This window comes from Scyliorhinus canicula, chromosome 10, assembly GCF_902713615.1.
Source record: "Scyliorhinus canicula chromosome 10, sScyCan1.1, whole genome shotgun sequence".
Classification (NCBI taxonomy): Eukaryota; Metazoa; Chordata; class Chondrichthyes; order Carcharhiniformes; family Scyliorhinidae; genus Scyliorhinus; species Scyliorhinus canicula.
This window is the reverse complement of record NC_052155.1, coordinates 155,667,327-155,679,580: the sequence shown is the minus strand read 5'-3', so window position 1 is coordinate 155,679,580 and position 12,254 is coordinate 155,667,327. Positions and strand designations below refer to the sequence as shown.

The following is a 12,254-nucleotide window of genomic DNA, read 5'->3' as shown; positions in this document are numbered from 1 at the left end:
GGCAGATGGACAGAGGGAGCGGGGTTGCATTATTAATAAGAAATGAAAGTAAATCAATAGCAAGAAGTGATATAGGATCGGAAGGCATAGAATCTGTGGGTAGAGTAGAGCAGTTGCAAAGGAAAAAATATCCTGATGGCCGTTACATAGACATAGAATATACAGTGCAGAAGGAGGCCACTCGGCCCATCGAGTCTGCCCAGGCTCTTAGAAAGAGCACCCCGCCCGAGGTCAACACCTCCACCCTATCCCCATAACCCAGTAACCCCACCCAACACTAAGGGCAATTTTGGACACTAAGGGCAATTTATCATGGCCAATGCACCTAACCTGCACATCTTTGTACTGTGGGAGGAAACCGGAGCACCCGGAGGAAACCCACGCAGACACGGGGAGGATGTGCAGACTCCACACAGACAGTGACCCAAGTCGGAATCGAACCTGGGACCCTGGAGCTGTGAAGCAATTATGTTATCCACAATGCTACCGTGCTGCCCCTACGTGCAGGTTCCCTAGCAGTAGTCAGGATGTGGGGGAGAAAATATATCAGGAGATGGAAAAGGCATATAAGAAAGGCATTATAATAATCATGGGGGGACTTCGATCTGCAGGTGGACTGAGTTAGTTGACCCCCAAGAAAAGGAATTTGTGGAATGTCTACGAGATGGTTTTTTGGAGCAGCTTGTGGTAGAGCCCACTGGGGAACAGGCATTCTGGATTTAGTTATGTGTAATAAGGCAGACTTGATTGGGAATTTAAGGTGAAAGAACGCTTGGGGCGTAGTGACCACAATATGATAGAATTTACCCTGCAGTTTGAGAGGAAGAAGCTGGAATCAGATGTAATGGTATTATAATTAAATAAAGGTAACTACAAAGACATGAGGGATGAGCTGACAAGAGTTGATTGGAAGGGGAACCTAGCAGGGAAGACAGTGGAACAGCAATGGCAGAAGTTATGGGGGTTATTCGGGAGGCACCATAGAAATTCATCCCGAGGAAAAGGAAACATGTTAAGGGGAGGACGAGGCATCCATGGCTGATGAGGAAAATCAAAGACAGCAGAAAAGAAAAAGCATACGAGGTGATGAGGATTTGTGGGAAGCCTCTAAAATGAGCAGGGGATAACTAAAAAAGCAATAAAGGGGAGAAGGTTAAGTATGAGTATAAGATAGCTAGTAATATTAAAGAAGATAGCAAGATTTTTTATATATATATATATTATATATATAAGGTAAGAGAGAGGCATGAATAGAGATTCCACATTGGAAAATGTGGCTGGAGAAGTGGTAATAGGGAACAAAGAAATGGCAGAGGAACTAAATAGTTACTTTGCATCAGTCCTCACAGTGGAAGAGGACGAGACTTCAATAAAGAGCGAGGAGAGAGAGGGGGCAAGACTTCAGTAAAGAGTGCAGAGAAGGGCAGCATGGTGGTACAGTGGTTAGCATTGCTGCCGACAGTGATGAGGACCTGGGTTCGAATCCCGGCCCTGGGTCACTGTCCGTGTGGAGTTTGCACGTTCTCTCCGTCTGTGTGGGTTTCACCCCCACAACCCAAAGATGTGCAGGACAGGCAGATTGGCCACGCTAAATTGCCCCTTAATTGGAAAAATATCATTGGGTACACTAAAATCTTTTTTTTAAAAGCACAGAGAGAGAGGGCGAGACTTCAGTAAAGAGCACTGTCGGGTAAGACAGCTGTTTGTCTCAAAATTGAAAAAAAAACGGTTAAGTGACATCAGGTGAAACCTGATTGGTTGAAAGGCTGACGGGGCAAAATTTGAAAATCTGGAGTTACTGATTTAAATACTAGTTTTGATTTAACTTAGATTACCATTTTTAAGTTGATTTGAATTACTATTTTTTAAATTTTTAATTTGACTTACATTATTTTGGGTTGATTTAAATTACTATTTTTAAGTTGATTTAAATAACTTTTTAAATTTCAATTAAGTAACTATTTTAAATTTGTTGTCAGATCAAGAGGGATTTAAAAAATCTAATTAAATAGTTAAACAGTATATGTGGATTGGATTTAATCTGACACAAAAACATCTTTCTAAAGTTTAATTTCAAGGATTTAATTTAAAGGAATAATTCATGGCAGGACAGCTTCAAGGTGTGGTTTGCTCCTCTTGCTCCATGTAGCAAGGGGACAGTTCCAGTCCCCAGGTCAGCATGTGTGCAGGAAGTGTCTCCAGTTACAGCTCCTGGAAGCTTGAGTTTCAGAACTGGAGGATATAGGATGAATATGTGGCTGAAGAGATGGTGTAAGGGGGAGGATTTCAGATTCCTGGAGCATTGGGACCAGTTCTGGGGGAGGTGGGACCTCTACAAGCTGGACGGGTTACACCTGGGCAGGACTGGAACTGATGTCCTAGGGGGCTATTTGCTAGAGCCATTGGGGAGGGTTGAAACTAAAATGCTCGGGGGGGGTGGGAACCTACGCAAGGAATCGGAGAAAGAGGGAGCAAGGACAAAAGCAAAAGGTAGAAAAGTGCATAAGAAAAGTGATACGTGGAGAAACCAAGGACAAAATTCAAACAGGGCAGTAGAGAAAAATATTGGGAGCAAGATGAGCATTATGAAAAAGACAAACTTAAAGGCTCTGTGCCTTAATGCACGGCACATTTACAATAAAGTGGATGAACTAATTGCGCAGATAGATATAAATGGTATGATATAATTGGGATTATGGAGACATGGTTGCAGGGTGAATAGGGATGGGAACTGAATGTCCCAGGATTCTCAGTATTTTGGAAGGACAGGAATAAAAGAAAAGATGGTGGCGTGGCACTGCTGGTTAAAGAGGAAATTAACACAATAGTGAGAAAGGATATTAGCTCTGACAATGTGGAATCTGTATGGGTAGAGTTGAGAAATACCAAGGGACAAAAAACAGTAGTGGGTGTCATATATAGATCCCCAAACTGCACTGGTGAGGTAGGGAATGGCATTAAACAAGAAATTAGTGATGCATGTAATTAAGGGAATATCGGTGATCATGGGTGATTTTAATCTTCACATAGATTGGGCAAATCAAATTAGCCACAATGCCGTAGAGAAGAAATTCCTGGAGTGTATATGGGATGGTATTTTGACCAATATGTGGAGGAACCAACTAGAGAGCAGGCCATCTTAGACTGGGTACTGTGTAATGAGAAGGGTATTATTGCCAGTCTGGCTGTACGAGACCCCTTGGGGATGAGCGACCATAACATGATGGAATTTTTTATCAAGGTGGAGAGTTAAGTAGTTGATTCGGAGACTAGGGTGCTGAATCTTAATGAAGGGAACTGTGAGGATATGAGGCGTGAGTTGGCCTTGATAGATTGGGGAGAGTTACTTAAAGGGATAACGAACTGCCCCTGGAGGGCAGCTCGCGTCACTCCGATATTCAAAAAGGAAGGTAGAGAGAAAGCAGGGAATTATAGACCAGTAAGCCTAACATCGGTAGTGGGGAAATGCTTGAATCCATTATAGAACATAGAACGATACAGCGCAGTACAGGCCCTTCGGCCCTCGATGTTTATCAAGGACTTTATAGTGGAACATTTAGAAAGCAGTGGCAGGATCAGTCAGAGTCAGCATGGATTTATGAAGGGAGAATCATGCTTGACAAATCTGTTGGAATTCTTTGAAGAGGTAACCAGTACAGTCGACAGCCAGTCGATCTGGTATATTTGGACTTTCAGAAGGCGTTTACATAGAATATACAGTGCAGAAGGAGGCCATTCGGCCCATCGAGTCTGCACCGGCTCTTGGCAAGAGCATCCTACCCAAGGTCAACACCTCCACCCTATCCCCATAACCCAGTAACCCCACCAACCACTAAGGGCAATTTTGGACATGAAGGGCAATTGACAAAGTCCCGCACAAGAGATTATTGTGCAAAATTGAAGCGCATGGGATTGGGGCAAATGTATTGAGGTGGATAGAAAACTGGTTAGCAGAGAGGAAACAAAAGTAGGGATTAATGGGTCTTTTGCAAATTGGAAGGCAGTAACCAGTGGGGTACCACCGGGATCGGTGCTGGGACCCCAGCTATTCACAATATATATTAATGATTTGGATGAGGGAACAAAATGTAACATCTCAAAGTTTACAGATGATACCAAATTAGGTGGGAGGGTGAATTGTGACGAGGATGTAAGGATCCTACAGCAAGATCTGGACAGGTTGGGCGAGTGGACAAACCAATGGCAGATGCAGTATAATTTGGATAAGTGTGAGGTTATTAATTTTGGAAGCAAAAACAGGAAGGCAGATTTCTACCTGAATGGTTGTTGGGAGAGGGGAGTGTGCAGTGGGACCTGGGTGTCCTTGTGCACCGTTCACTGAAGGTAGGAATGCAGGTGCAGCAGGCGGAAAAGAAGGCTAATGGTATGTTGGCCTTCATTGCAAGAGGTTTCGAGTATAGAAGCAGGGATGTGTAGCTGCAACTGTACAGTGCCTTGGTGAGGCCACACTTGGAGTATTATATGCAGTTTTGGACTCCTCTGAGGAAGGATGTTCTTGCTCTCGAGGGAGTGCAGCGAAGGTTTACCAGACTGATTCCAGGGATGGCGGGACTGTCATATGAGAGATTGACTAGGTTGGGATTGTTCTCGCTGGAGTTCAGAAGAATGAGGGGGGAATCTCATAGAGACTTATAAAATTCTAACAGAACGAGACAGGGTAGATGCAGGGAAGATGTTACCAATGATAGGTGTGTCCAGAACCAGGGGTCAAAGCCTGAGGATTCAGGGTAAACCATTTCGGACAGAGATAAGGGGTCACTTCTTCACACAAAGAGTGGTGAGCCTGTGGAATTCATTACCACAGGAAGTAGTTGATGCTAAAACTTTGAATATATTCAAGAGGCGGCTGGATATAGCACTTGGGGAGAATGGGATCAAAGGCTACGGGGAGAAAGCAGGATTAGGCTATTGAGTTGGATGATCAGCCATGATCGTGATGAATGTTGGAGCAGGCTCGAAGGGCCAAAAGGCCTTCTCCTGCTCCTATCTTCTATGTATCTATCTAAGACACCAGTGGGATACCTGAACTTCAGGAGGATCGGGGCAGAAGTGAGTATAGTAGCCATCACTAAGGAGAAGGTTCTGGGGAAACTGAAAGGTCTGAAGGTGAATAAATCACTTCGACCGGATGGACTACACCTCCAGGGTTCTAAAAAAGATAGCTGAGGAGATAGTGGAGACATTGGTGGTGATCTTTGAGGAATCACTGGATGCAGGGAGGGTCCCAGAGGACTGGAAAATGGCAATGTAACACCCCTGTTTAAGAAGGAAGGAAGGCAGTAAATTATAGGCCGGTGAGCCTGACTTCAGTCATTGATAAGATTTTAGAATCCATTATTAAAGATGAGATTCTGGGGCAGCACGGTGGCCTAGTGGTTAGCACAACCACCTCACGGCGCTGAGGTCCCAGGTTCGATCCCGGCTCTGGGTCACTGTCCGTGTGGAGTTTGCACATTCTCCCTGTGTATTCGTGGGTTTCGCCCCCACAACCCAAAAATGTGCAGAGTAGGTGGATTGGCCACGCTAAATTGCCCCTTAATTGGAAAAAATAATTGGATAATCTAAATTTATAAAAAAAAAGATGAGATTCTGGAGTACTTGGAAGTGTATGATAAAATAGGACTGAGTCAGCATGACTTTGTCAAGGGGAGGTCGTGTCTGACAAATCTGTTGGAGTGCTTTGAGGAAGTAACAAGGCAGTTAGACAAAGGAGAACGTGATCTATTTAGATTTCCAGAAGGCCTTTGACAACGTGCCACATAGGGGTCTGATAAATAAGTTAAGAGCCCATGGTATTAAGAGTAAGGTACTGGCATCAATAAAGAGGATTGGCTGATTAGCAGAAGGCAGCGAATGGGGATAAAGGAGTCTTTCTCAGGATGGCAGCCGGTAACTAGTGATGTGCCTTGTGTCAGTGCTGGGACCATAACTTTTCACAATATACATTAATGATCTGGAAGAAGGAACTGAGGGCATTATTGCTAGGTTTTCAGATGAAACAATGATATGCAGAGGGACAAGTAGTATTGAGGAAGCAGGGGGGCTACAGAAGGACTTGGACAGGCTAGGAGAGTGGGTAAAGAAGTGGCAGATGGAATATAATGTGGAGAAGTGAGGTTGTGCACTTTGGTCAGAAGAATGGAGGAACAGACTATTTTCTGAATGGGAACAAGCTTAGGAAATCAGAAGTGCCACATCTTACAATAAAATTTCTGATGTAGTACAGCCCATCTTCTCCTGTGAACTTTCACAATATACTTAGGATGAGGAAGATCTTGAGGCCCAATTTAATTGATCTATCGGAAGGACAGTGGAGGGTGGAGTGCTCCTACGTCTTATGATTCTATAGTCCTCATATATACCACCCCCACCCCTGTGCTTTACCTCGGGGTTGCTGCCGTGCATCCCAATATTCAATTGTCTATGCCGACTGAGCAACCTATCTATGCAACAGGTGCCAGCAAATAATGCTATTGGCCAGCATTGTGGATAGCACAATCGCTTCACAGCTCCAGGGTCCCAGGTTCAATTCCGGCTTGGGTCACTGTCTGTGCGGAGTCTGCACATCCTCCCCGTGTGTGCGTGGGTTTCCTCCCGGGTGCTCCGGTTTCCTCCCACAATCCAAAGATGTGCAGGTTAGGTGGATTGGCCATGATAAATTGCCCTTCGTGTCCAAAATTGCCCTTAGTGTTGGGTGGGGTTACTGGGTTATGGGGATAGGGTGGAGGTGTTAACCTTGGGTAGGGTGCTCTTTCCAGGAGCCGGTGCAGACTCGATGGGCCGAATGGCCTCCTTCTGCACTGTAAATTCTATGTAAATCCAAAGCTGGAATCATGGCTCTGATTATGTGGTTGAAAATAGGACATTACATGGCAGCACGATGGCGCAGTGGTTAGCACTGCTGCCTCACGGCACTGAGGTCCCAGGTTCGATCCCCGCTCTGGGTCACCATCCGTGTGGCGTTTTGCACATTCTCCCTGTGTTTGCATGGATCTCACCCCCACAACCCAAAGATGTGCAGTGTAGGTGGATTGGCCATGCTAAATTGCCCCTTAATTGGAAAAACTGAATTGGGCACTCTAAATTTATTTAAAAGAAGAAAATAGGACATTACTAATTTCTAAGCTATCCTTTTAGCTAATTGGCCAGGCACTTTGATATTCTGTTCAAATGAGCTGAGGCTGAGATGTATCTTGATTTAAGATTGCTTCCATTGTAATTGATGAAATAAGATTTCACTTGGATTTTTTTTGAAGGGATTATTTTCTTCATAAAATACAAGGGGCATATAAATCTTATAGAATTGCCACATCTTAACATAGCATTTCCAATGTAATATAGCCTGTCTTCTCCTGTGAACTTTCACAAGATACTTAAGGATTAGGATGATCTTGAGGCCCAATTTAATTGATCTATCGGAGGGACAGTGGTTAGTACTGCTCCCTCACAGCTCCAGGGCCCCGGGTTCAATTCAGGCCTCAGGTGACTAACTGTGTGGAGTTTGCACGTTCTCCCTGTGTCTGCGTGGGGTTCCTCCGGGTGTTCAGTATACTCTCATAGTCCAAAGATGTGTGGGTTAGGTGGACTGGCCATGCTAAATTGCTCCTTAGTGTCTAAAGGATGTGCAGGGTAGCTGGGATTATGGGGAGAGGGTGCAGAAGTTGGCCTTGGTAAAGTGCTATTTCAGAGAGCTGGTGTAGATTTGACGGCCTGAATGGCCACCTTCTGCACTGTAGAGATTCTATAATTCTAAGTAATTCACTTTAGGTCCAAAGCTGCAACTGCTGGGGCTCAGTTGGTTTTACTTTTGCCTCTTGAGTTAGAAAAGGTTGTGGGTTCTATTCCCACTCTAGGAATTGTGGATTGATTTTTTTTAACCATATCAATCTGGTAAAGTTCAACATCACAGTGCACATCATGATATGATATTTTCTCTCAGTACAAATTAGATATTAAAAGGGAGAGCCTTTTGGTGGTATTGATAGTAAATTACTTTGTTTTAACATAATTATGTAAAAGGGCAAAGACAGAACCAGAGTTAACATTTCTAAATTGGGACAAGGCCAATTTTACGAAGTTGAGGAGTGATTTAGCAAGAGTGGACCAGAAACAACTACATGAAGTGAACTTAATTCTGTGTCAGAACAGTGTGAGGCATTCAAAGAGTTCAGAGAAAACATGCTCCCGCAAATAGAAAAGAGTGGGACATCCAGATATAGAAGCCCCCTAGGTATCAAGGAGCTTACAGGGTTAGATAAGACCGAAAAGGGAAACTTATGTCAGACACAATGAAGTTAATATTACAGAAAGCCAAGAGACACATAGAAAGTGAAGGGGTGAAATCATAAAGGTAATTATGAAAAAAAAGAAGGCATGATGATATTGGCAAGCAAAATCAATGAGAAGCCTAAAATGTTCGATGAGTACTTTTAAGGAAAGAGTAGGGCCCAGAAAAAGCCAAAAAGGTAACCTACTGTGAGGGTGGAGAATATAGTTCTTGATGAATATTTTGTGTCTGTCTTCAGAAAAGAGAGGGACAATGCAAACCTAAGGAGGAATGTGAAATATTGGATGTGTTTAAAAATAGGGAGAGAGGAAATATCAAAAGGTTAGTATCATTGAAAGTGGATAAACCAGGGCTGGATGAAATGTACACCAGGCTTTTAAAAGAAGTCCGGTCTGACCATTATTTTCCAGTCGTTGCTGGATACAGGTGTGATGCTGGAAGATTGGAAGTCTGCTGGCATTGTACCTTTGTTTAAAAAGGGAGCAGCGAATGAGCCAATTAATTGCAAGCCAGTCAATCTAACCTCGGCGATGGGCAAATTATTGGAAGAATAAATTCTGAGGGACAGGATGAATAGTGGGGGTGATTCTCCTATTGTGCTGCACCTGGCGCAAATCCCGCTATATCGTAAAAATAGTGGAAGAGCCTTAAACGGGGTTTGCACCGAGCGCTAAGCAATGTACGATGCCCCCAGCCCACTGCACTTGAATAAATTTGGTTCACGCCCTCACTCGATGTGAATCAGAATAGCATTTCTAAATTGCAATTTAAATTGGCAGGGAAGTTTGAGGACTCCCAGGATTATTTCCCCCCTCTGGAGCAGCATAAGTTGGCCGGAGTCACAACTGGTCTCCACCATGGGAGATCTGACGTGATGACCACACCAGGGGGGCTCTGGATCCTGCCCCCCTCAATGCCAGTACAAATCACGCCAGCCTCCAAAAAAAATGACACATGTAGGAAGATCGCAATGGTAATCATGCTGGCTGTTCCGGAATGATTCCCACTGATTTTCTCATCTGTAATGTTACTTTTGTCACTTTTCGGGGAGAATTCCGCCGCGTCACTTAGAGAGGGCAGCGCAGTGGGTAGCACTGGGATTGCAGCACTGAGGACCCGGGTTCAAATCCTGGCCCTGGATCACTGTCTGTGTGGAGTTTGCACATTTTCCCCGTGTCTGAGTGAGTTTCACCCCTACAACCCAAAAAGATGTGCAGGGTGGGTGGATTTGCCACGCTAAATTGCCTCTTAATTGAGAAAAGTAATTGGGTACTCTAAATTTAAAAACAATGCACAGTGTAATCAAGGATAGTCAGCATGGATTTAAGGGAGGTCATGTCTGATTAATTTGATTTTATTTTAAGGTGGTAACAAGGATGATTAATGGGGTACTCCATTTTCTTGTGGTCTACATAAGGGAGGATTCCCCGTCGGCCGGCGCTGAAATTACAAAAATAAAGATTCGGTGGAGAATCGGTCGCAACGCCAACATTGTGGCGGTTGCCATGCTCCGGTGCCTTGAGTGCGGCATCAATGTGTTCTACTCTGCACGTACAGTAAGCGCTGCTTGTATATCACTAGCGGGCCTGACCCAACCAACTCTACGTCTGGCAGCAGGGACAGGAGCCCGGACCCTGAGGAACGGTGACAACTACCCTATAATAGAACACCGCCGATTCAGTCCTGGCGTCAACACGTAGCCCCGGAAATGGAGAATGAAGGATTTTGACGAGGTGTACACCCCACCTCACCTAAGTTACCTTTTCCCATTTGGACTTAAACTTGTTAAAGCGAATAAACAAGATACCCCTGGTCAGCTGGGGTGATTCATTCAAGATCCATTGTCCATTACGGAGAATGATGGTGTGTTGTCTGTAAATTGGAAGTCAGTTGCTTATTCATAGCATGGCCCAGTTCTTGTGTAAACGGGAGTGGGCAATCAAAAGTCCAGATAGTGAAGATGAGTTAAATCTGGACATACCTGTACAGAAACATCTTTCTGGGGCTTGGCAAAGTTCAGAGAGATTAAAGAATAGTGTTTGAACAGGACAGGGGCAGAAGGATTTGGAGAAAGAGCGGGAAAGGCCATGAAAAGAGACTGCCACAGAGACAGGTTTTCGGACCAGATGTGAAAGAGCCTCAATACCAATAGGAATATTGGCGGCATGATAGAACAGTGGTTAGAACATAGAACAGTACAGCACAGAACAGGCCCTTCGGCCCTCGATGTTGTGCCGAGCAATGATCACCCTACTCAAACCCACTTATCCACCCTATACCCGTAACCCAACAAACCCCCACCTTAACCTTACTTTTTAGGACACTACGGGCAATTTAGCATGGCCAATCCACCTAACCCGCACATCTTTGGACTGTGGGAGGAAACCGGAGCACCCGGAGGAAACCCACGCACACACGGGGAGGACGTGCAGACTCCACACAGACAGTGACCCAGCCAGGAATCGAACCTGGGACCCTGGAGCTGTGAAGCATTTATGCTAACTACCGTGCTGCCCATGCAAATTCCCCACACTGTCACCTGAGGTCAGAATTGAACCTGGGACCCTGGCACTGTGAGGCAGCAGTGCTAACCACTGGGCCACCATTTCCTCTAATATAAAACCATAAAACTAATATTTTCTTATTCTTACACACGTGATTTTGCACCCTGATTAAAATTCCTTGTGTATCAAAATTACCCGGGAAATGTCAATGATAGCCTTTGAAAGGAAAAAATTGTTAACTGTACTCAAACTATGATCTTTAAATCATAATGTCAGACGACACAGTTGCTTCACAGATCCAGGGTCCCAGATTCGATTCCTGCCTTGGTTCACTATCTGTGCAGAGTCTCCACTTTCTTCCCATGTCTGCGTGGGTTTCCTCTGGGTGCTCCGGTTTCCTCCCACAGTCCAAAGATGTGCAGGTTAGATGGATTGACCATGCTAAATTGCCCTTAGTGTCCAAAAAGGGGTGGGGCTACTGAATTACAAGGATAGGGTGGAGGTGTCGGCTTAAGTAGGGTTCTCTTTCCAGGGGCCGGTGTAGACTTGGTGTGCCGAATGGCCTCCTTCTGCATTGTAAATTTTATGAATATGTTCTGTAATTAATTTCTGTGTAAGTGGAGTTGAGAGCTGTATGTTCATTTTACGTGCTGTTTAATGGGAAATTGTGTGTGAGGTTAAAGAGATACATGTAAGCTGTTCTTGTTCAGTTCAAAGTTTAAATGTTGTTTTTCTTTTGTTATAATAGTTTTATTTATAAAAATAACTATGCCCTATTTCTCACCCAATCACTCCTGGAGCGATTCGGTCTTTTCATACAGTCTTAAAAATAAAATAAAACGTCGGGTTTCTGGTCCAGTATCTTAGCCACTGTTGGGATCTTTTAGCCCTGAATTGTCACCTTCTACTTTTGCGCAACACAGGTCAGGACCATTTTGCTTTATGCCATCCTATAGCCAAGTATGCCATCAGATCATCGTTAGCTTCTGTTTGTGAATTATTGTTCATAATAACTTACTTGCTTCAAATAGCTTTTTAATATATCTCAAATTGCTTTCAACAGTCACCAGGTGATTGATGCTGATTTCAGGAGATTCCCAGCTATTCTAGTAGTGTTTGCAACCCTAACAACATAGCATGTGGAGTTGAAATGCCCATCAGCCATGATTGAATGGCGGAGTGGACTCGATGGGCCGAATGGCCTTACTTCCACTCCTATGTCTTATGGTCTTATGGTCTTATGTCTGAGCCTCAATTTTCAACCATGAAAGCCTGCACTTACAGCTCTATCCAGTTCCCAATATAACCCTCCCTCCAATCATTCAGTTACCATTTGAGAATTTTTAACTTTGCGCAGTTCAATGAAGCTTTCAAAATCAGCTTTTTGTGTGCACAAGTCACAATAGCCTTTCTAAAATGTAGTTTGCAATATGTTATGTTCA

The 12,254-nt window shown here is 44.2% G+C and overlaps 1 protein-coding gene across 7 annotated transcripts in view; it reads left to right on the top strand.

Annotated features, from left to right (window-relative positions):
• oxr1a (oxidation resistance 1a) overlaps window positions 1–12,254 on the top strand; it is a 576,817-nt gene that overhangs the window by 426,475 nt on the left and 138,088 nt on the right. The gene's annotated exons all lie outside the window — the stretch shown is intronic.